Genomic DNA, 8,968 nt, shown 5'->3' with positions numbered 1-8,968 from the left:
TGTTATATTTTTTAAAATATTCTTACTAATCAAATGTATTGATTAGAACTAATATTATTACAAAGATTATCTTAAAAATAGATAAATATAAAAGATTAAAATCAAAATAAAAATCAAATGATCTTTTATATTAAAGATAAGAGGTAATATTAAAAGATTTATACATTTTGAAAATTTTATAAAATATCAGAAAAAATAACTTTCTTAGGTTTTATGTAATAACAGCAGCAGCAGCTTCCCTTTCTAATTATCAAATTGTCATCACACAAGCACAATGAACTCGCAAATCTCTGTCAAAAAAAGTAAAAAAGAATTCACAAATCATGAATAATATAACTTATTCTTAAAATTCTATGCGGCACAAGCTAATAAAATGTTTTCTTATTATGGCAAAGAACATGTTTGGTAAAAGGAAAAGCAAAAAATGACAAGAATACTTCTTGAATTTTTTTTAAAAAATAATAATTTTAACGACTCTTATAATAATTTTAATATGTTAAAATCTGTCAAAATCATCTATTTCTCATTTTGAAATTTAACAAATATTTTTTTGTTTAGAAAAATGTTTGTATTGACAATAATAAGGTCCAAATCAATTTTTACGATGTTGGAATCAATTACGTTCGATTTTCAATTTATATTGGATTAAAGGCCAGCAAAAATTATATTTAATTAACTTTTTTTTACTTGTATAAAAAAGTTTCAACTCCCATAAAAACAATTTCAACTCTAAACCTTCAACCATGCCTAACACTATCTTTACAACCTAAGTCTTAGGTTGAAATAATTCATTTTAATTCAATATCATAAACACATAATACTACTTTCATTTTTCTATAAGAGACAATTAAACAAATCAAGTTGATTAAAATTAATTAGAAACAATAAATATGTAAAAAATATATTTAAAAAAAACTCTTATTTATGGAACAAGGGGATCAGAGAGAGAATGAGTAAAAAGTGAAAAAAGATATAAGTGCACATTGTAACACCTCACATAATTATATCAATATACGCAATAAAATATTTAATTTAAAAGTCCATACATATTTTTAATACTGCAATTAAGTTAAAATTTCAAAACATTTCTAACATAACTTAACAACATAAACTATTAAAGTCTTATAGTCATGGCAAATAAAAATATAACATAGCATGTGCTTGAGGAGCACAAAAGCCTTCACGGCTCACTCCATTGGTGCCTTCCCTTGATTCCTACTAGATCCTTCGCCTGAAAAATTGTTAATATAGGGGATGAGATCAAACGTCTCAGTAACTACTGAAATTCTAACCTATACAAGCAAATCATATATGATAAACCAAAAATCTGTTTATATGTGTGTATATAAATATATTAAAAATCACGGATTTGAGACATTCAATTCAATTTCATTTTTTTCCCAACAATATACCAATATCATTTTTCTAATATATCCAAAAATAATGCAATATGATGCCTCCCTTATATCACCGTCCACCCTTATACCGCTGACTGGAGCCATAGGCTAACACATAGTCCGATAGGAACTAATCCATTTTACTGAATTATTCCAAGCTCACCGATACAAGAGATATATCCGGCCAAAGATATAGAGCTCAAGCTCGGACTATGGCTCCCCTCCTTTGTGAATAGGGAGGTGTCACATGTCCCACAGCTCCAATGAATTCCCGGCCAAAGGAAAACATGGAAGAAGGGGCCCTGACAAGTGCCATCCACTGTGCACCGAGTGATGGCATACCACGTGGTAATTTTATATCCATGCAATCTCCTTCTATCCTTAGCCCAACAATGCATGTCAGATGCCAATAATATTACATCATAAATACGTCCTCAAATATATTAAAAATAAGATAGCAATAAACTTATATACCATTTAATAACAACCTCATGACAATTCCATAGCCATCAATATATTTAATTATTGATCATAATTAATAGCAATAAATCTTAACAAAATCAAATAACATACCAAAACATTTATTTGAAAAATCACAATATTGTATTTCAATATAAAAATATAGTAAATTCATAATATAATCATACACAATTCACATGTACAAGAAAGAATTTTCAGAGTTACCTGGTACTCTTTAGCTTACAAATATTCACACAAAGATTACTCCAAAATTCTCAAGTCTACAAAATTGCACATAAATATTTATTAACATAAACTCGAAACTACTCCAAAGCTACTCTAAAATTCTAAGACTACCCTCTAAACCAAAATTACATAAATATATTAACTCTCCCAAATCTAGGCATTTATAATAGATATTATTTTGAAAAATAATTTACATATAAGGCTATTTAAATTTAACAAAAGTATATATATATATATATTTAATTATAAACAAACTGTAACTTTATTTAATTTTACAAAATTCTCAATTTATAATTTTTCAAGCCTTCAAAAATTATTTCAAAATATATATTTAACTTATTCAATATTTAAACCGATTAAAACCTCAATAATATATTAAATAACTCAAATAAATTATTTAACTCAAATTTAATCGGTAAAAACATATTACAAGTCTAAATAACAAACTTTTCAACTAAAATCTTAGTTTAAAATTCTCAAAATAATCATTCAACAAAAATAAACCGATTAAAATTCCTTAATAATGTATCTTTAAATTTCTACGGTCATATATTGTCAAAACTCTATATTTACTCTATACTCAAACGGTAAAATTTTCTCTAAACATTATAATGATATAATAATATAAAGCTATAAATATATAGGAAATATTCATAAAGAAATTGATAAAGAGAAGTATATTTGTGTACCTAAATGATCCCCAAAACTTGTCCCGACTGTCAGATCACGTATTTCAGCTCAACTTCTCGCTCTCTTCTTCTCTTCTCTTCTCTCTCTCTTTCTCTTGTCGTTCGCTCTCTCTCTCTCTCTCTATCTCTTTTCTTCTGGCTTGAAAATATAACTAGTAGAACGTTTAACACCCCCCTCATTTATATCCCTCCATCGCTCCCTTCTCATTTTTCCACTTCCATCCGCTTCTTCCTCCCTTTTCCTTCTTCATTTAATACCCTTCCATTGTTTTTCAACCTTACCCCATGTTTTTCTTTGTTCTTCGTTGAATCTTCTTCCAAATTCTTTCCTCATTAATGCAACCACTCCCCCTCCCCCATCTTTTCCACCGAATTCGGTGGAAAAGATGACTTTATTTTTTTTTTTTTTTTTAATAATATATATTATTATATAGATTTAATTACAATTTTTTTTTTTTTGAAAAAAAATCGTATGTTACAATTCTTCCCACCTAAAAAGAATTTTGTCCCCAAAATTCAATACACGAAGAGAGAGTTTACTTCAAGCAGCAGACACAAATACAAATATCTATACTACACATCAAGAGCACAACACAAGTACAATAAGTACAAGTACAACATCATACAATCACCAAAACTAACACAATACTAACTTTTCCTAATCAAACAAGTTAGGAAAATCCCGCCGCATTCGCTCTTCAGTTTCCCAGGTGGCATCCCCAGGAGACATTCCTTTCCAGAAAACCTTAAGTAACCGAATAGTTTTATTTCGAAGTTGCTTATCCTTAACGTCCAGAATGCGTTCAGGTTCGGCCTTGAAAGTAAGATTCTCTTGTAACTCGATCTCTTCAGGCTCGATCACATGAGATGGATCTGGGTGGTACTTCTTGAGTTGTGACACGTGGAATACATTATGAATGTTGGCCAGTTGTGGAGGTAGGGCAATTCTGTAAGCCACTGGTCCTACTCTCTCCAAAATTTCATAAGGACCTATGAAACGGGGAGTGAGTTTCTTCGCTCGAATTGATCTTCCAATACCCGTCATCGGTGTGACTCTTAGAAATACATGGTCTCCTACCATGAATTCCAATGGTCGTCTTCTCCTATCTGCATAACTTTTCTGTCTGCTTTGGGCAGTAAGCAGCTTTTGTTGTATCATCTTAATCTTCTGAGTTGTGTAATCCACCAGTTCTGGACCTATCAAACTTCTCTCGCTCAACTCTGTCCAACAAAGTGGAGATCTACACTTTCTTCCGTACAATGCTTCATAAGGCGCCATCTGAATACTTGAGTGGAAGCTATTATTGTAAGCAAACTCTGCTAAAGGAAGGTGATCATCCCAATTTCCTTTTAATTCAATTGCACAAGCTCTTAACATGTCCTCAAGAGTCTGGATAGTTCTCTCTGTTTGTCCATCAGTTTGGGGATGGTAGGCAGTGCTAAACCTCAACCGTGTTCCCATGGCGTCTTGCAACGATCTCCAAAACCTTGAAGTGAACCGTGGATCTCGATCTGATATGATACTCTTTGGTGTGCCATGTAATCGGACGATCTCCTTCACATAGATCTGTGCTAGTTTTTCCAAAGAGTAATTTGTCTTGATGGCTAGAAAATGAGCTGATTTAGTCAATCTGTCAACAATCACCCAAATAGCATCATGCCCTGATTGAGTTCTAGGAAGACCTGTGATAAAGTCCATGGAAATACTATCCCACTTCCATTCTGGAATCTCTAGATTTTGCAATAGTCCTGGGGGCTTCTGGTGTTCAATCTTGACCTTTTGGCAAGTTAGACAACGAGAGACAAACTCAGTTACATCTTTCTTCATACTAGGCCACCACCAGTTTCGCTTTAGATCATGGTACATTTTGGTCACTCCAGGGTGGATAGTATATTTGCTTCTATGAGCTTCATCAAGTAGTAGCTTCTTTAACTCTTTATCATTGGGAGGCACACCCTCGCTTTATATCTTAGTATCCCATCTTCACCAATATTAAACTTGGACTCTTTTCCTTGTTCAACTTCTTCCCTAACCCCTAGTAGATACTCATCCTCCAACTGGGCAATTTTAATTTCCTTCCAAGTTGTACTCTCAATGGTTAGTGCTTTCATGGTAGCAACTAACCCAGACATTATATCAATAGGTGTACTTTGCACCTCCTGCAGTAGGTTCCACTCCTTGACCATCAACTGGGCTGCATGGATAGATTTTCTACTTAAAGCATCTGCTACAATGTTTGCCTTCCCTGGGTGATACTTTAGCTCATAATCATAATCCTTAAGAAACTCCATCCACCTTCTTTGTCTCATGTTAAGTTCTTTTTGATCAAACAAGTACTTCAAACTCTTATGGTCGCTAAAAATCTCAAACTGCGAACCATAGAGATAGTGCCTCCAAATCTTCAATGCAAATACGACTGCTGCCAATTCCAAGTCGTGAGTAGGGTAGTTTTCCTCATGCGGCCTCAATTGTCGAGAAGCATAAGCAACTACCTTACCATTTTGCATTAATACAGCCCCAAGACCCTTCTTAGAAGCATCAGTATACAAAGTGAAAGATTGTGTAGGGTCTGGAATCACAAGTACCGGTGCAGTGGTCAACTTGGTCTTTAAAGTCTGAAAGGCTGCTTCGCATTTCTCAGTCCAAACAAACGGTTGGTCTTTTTTAGTTAGTCTGGTTAAGGGCATAGCTATCTGCGAAAAGCCTTTAATGAATCTCCTATAGTAGCCTGCCAGTCCAAGAAAGCTTCTGATTTCTGTGACACTTTGTGGTCGGTCCCACTTTAACACTGCATCAATTTTACTAGGGTCTACCGACACACCTTCAGCTGATACAACATGACCCAAGAATTTTACTTCTTTGAGCCAAAACTCACACTTTGACAACTTTGCATAGAGTTTGTGTTCCCTTAACACTTGCAGCACAATTCTAAGATGCTGTTTATGCTCTTCCTCATCCTTAGAATAAATAAGGATGTCATCAATAAAGATCACTACGAATTTATCCAAGTAAGGTCGGAAGATTCTGTTCATATAATCCATAAAGATAGCTGGAGCATTGGTTAGCCCAAACGGCATAACAAGGAATTCATATGGCCATATCTTGTTCTAAATGCAGTTTTTGGGATGTCCTCAGATCTAACCCTTAATTGGTGGTAACCTGACCTTAAGTCAATCTTAGAGAATATTGACGCTCCAGATACTGGTCAAGTAGATCATCGATCCTAGGCAAAGGGTACTTGTTCTTTATGGTTACCTTATTCAATTGGCGGTAATCAATGCACAGTCTCATGCTCCCATCCTTCTTCTTCACAAAGAGCACAGGCGAACCCCAAGGAGATACACTCGGCCTAATGAAGCCCTTTTCCAGCAACTCCTCGATCTGTTTCTTTAACTCTGCTAATTCTGATGGAGACATCCGATAAGGAGCTTTAGAGATAGGCTCGGTTCCAGGTGCAAGATCAATAGAGAACTCCACTTCTCTCTCTGGAGGCAAACCTGTTATCTCCTCTGGAAACACATCCGGGAATTCACTCACCACTGCAATCTCCTCTACACCTTTTTCAGCTGTTGTGTGAATGGAGAAGAACACCATGTAGGCTTGACAACCCTTTCGAATACACTTTTCAACTTGCACTAAAGACAGCAGTTGTGGCCCACTAGAACTGGCGAAGGCGACCGGTAAAGAAATGGTCTTCCTTCTACAATCTAGGATGGCGTCATTTGCTGACAACCAATCCATTCCTACAATCAGGTCAATACCCTTTAAGGGTAGACAAACAAGGTCTATAGTGGATGTTCTACCCTCAAATTCAATCATGCAATTCAAGCATGCTTTAGAAGTTTTCACCGAGGCTCCCGCCGGTGTAGAGACAATCACATCACAGGCAATCATACATATGCATACTTAACGAGGCACATAATCATTAGATATAAATGAGTGTGTTGCACCAGAATCAAATAAAGCTTGAGTTTCAAAGCCTTGGAGTTTGAGAATACCTTTAATCAAATTAGGAGAAGTGTCAGCTTCTTCTTGAGATAGTGCAAACACTCTTCCTGGGACTGCAGCTCTAGTATCATTGACACCTCGTGAGCCTTCCTCACAGAATCTGAAAATGTGGCCTGGTTTCCCGCACTTGAAGCAGATAATGCAATTTCCTTGATGCACCTTCCCACACTTGGCACACCTTTGACTATTGGCGGTGCTAGTGATAGGAGCTGTAGAACCCCTGTAAGAGCTCTGTCCCCCACTGACCTGACTCCTCGGAGGTCCATTGAATTGACTCCTCAAGGGTCCACTGAATTGACTCCTGAAGGTCCACCAGATTGATTCCTTGAGGGCTGATTAAACCGCTTCTTGGAGTTGTTGAAGCTGTAGGTATTCTTCTTACTGATTCCTCCCGTAGGTCTCATGAATGGAACGGACCTTGTATAAGATTCTTTTCTCTTCTCAGCTTCTTCTTCTCTCATTCTTCTAGCAATGATTCGCAATTTGGTGCACATTTTTTCAAAATCATTAATCTCCAAGGGTGCTAGAGCTGTTCTTAATTCTGGCCTAGCCTTTTCCAGTAGCCTATCAGCCATCCATTTTGAGTCAGGTTGCGTCTGCGGATAAGTAATGTACTTAACTAACTCAAGAAATCGAGCAATGAAGTCTTCCTCATTTAAGTTCCCTTGCTTGAAGGCATAGAATTCTGCTTCTTGATCCGCTCTAAGGGCATTAGGAAAATAGTGTTGAAAGAATTTCTCCTTGAACCTTTCCCAAGTTATCTCTATACTTTCAAAAGGCTTGATGCTGTCCCACCACTTCCTTGCTGCCTTTTGTAACAGCTGCTCAGCAAGTTGCACTTTTTCCTGCGAGGTGCAGATTACTATTTTGAATATAGTCTCCAGCCTTTCGATCCATTCTTCAGCTTCAGATGGATTCAGCCTACCCTCAAACTTAGGAGGATCGAACTTCCTAAAACTTTCCCAGAGCAGTGTGATACGCGCAAGGTCTTGTTGAGAATGTGCACTGCTACCACCTTTCGATTCAGTGCCTCTAAGGGTATCACCTATTGACTGGTGGTCACTGGGAGCTTCATCATCAGGGCCATTTTCTTCTTGATGACTATCACGTTGACCTTTGATTACCAGCAGCTCATCCTCTTGTCTCCTCACTCTTCGATCAATGCTCACAACATAATCTCGTAATTCTCGCAAAATAGCATCATTATCTTGACGAGAAGAAACATTTTGATGTGGAACTGGGGTAGAATTAGTCCTTCGAGTGTTCACCATTCTTCCTTCCTATGTAAGAATACAAGGACACTAGGTAACTAAGCAGCATTACAAAATAAACTTTTAATCTAAAAACTAAAGGGAAGTGCACATGTTATTATATTTAAATTGCCATGACCTCTAGCCATTTTTTTTTTCCAAACCTTTTGGGAAATTATTTTACATAAAAGTTAATTAAAAAGCCATGGAACGTTACAGCTCTGATACCAAAAATGTAACACCTCACATAATTATATCAATATACGCAATAAAATATTTAATTTAAAAGTCCATACATATTTTTAATACTGCAATTAAGTTAAAATTTCAAAACATTTCTAACATAACTTAACAACATAAACTATTAAAGTCTTATAGTCATGGCAAATAAAAATATAACATAGCATGTGCTTGAGGAGCACAAAAGCCTTCACGGCTCACTCCATTGGTGCCTTCCCTTGATTCCTACTAGATCCTTCGCCTGAAAAATTGTTAATATAGGGGATGAGATCAAACGTCTCAGTAACTACTGAAATTCTAACCTATACAAGCAAATCATATATGATAAACCAAAAATCTGTTTATATGTGTGTATATAAATATATTAAAAATCACGGATTTGAGACATTCAATTCAATTTCATTTTTTTCCCAACAATATACCAATATCATTTTTCTAATATATCCAAAAATAATGCAATATGATGCCTCCCTTATATCACCGTCCACCCTTATACCGCTGACTGGAGCCATAGGCTAACACATAGTCCGATAGGAACTAATCCATTTTACTGAATTATTCCAAGCTCACCGATACAAGAGATATATCCGGCCAAAGATATAGAGCTCAAGCTCGGACTATGGCTCCCCTCCTTTGTGAATAGGGAGGTGTCACATGTCCCACAGCTCCAATGAATTC

This window comes from Neltuma alba, unplaced genomic scaffold (assembly GCF_004799145.2).
Source record: "Neltuma alba isolate B1F8T4 unplaced genomic scaffold, ASM479914v2 tig00011543_pilon, whole genome shotgun sequence".
In the NCBI taxonomy this organism is placed as follows: Eukaryota; Viridiplantae; Streptophyta; class Magnoliopsida; order Fabales; family Fabaceae; genus Neltuma; species Neltuma alba.
Note: the sequence above shows the minus strand (reverse complement) of the source record.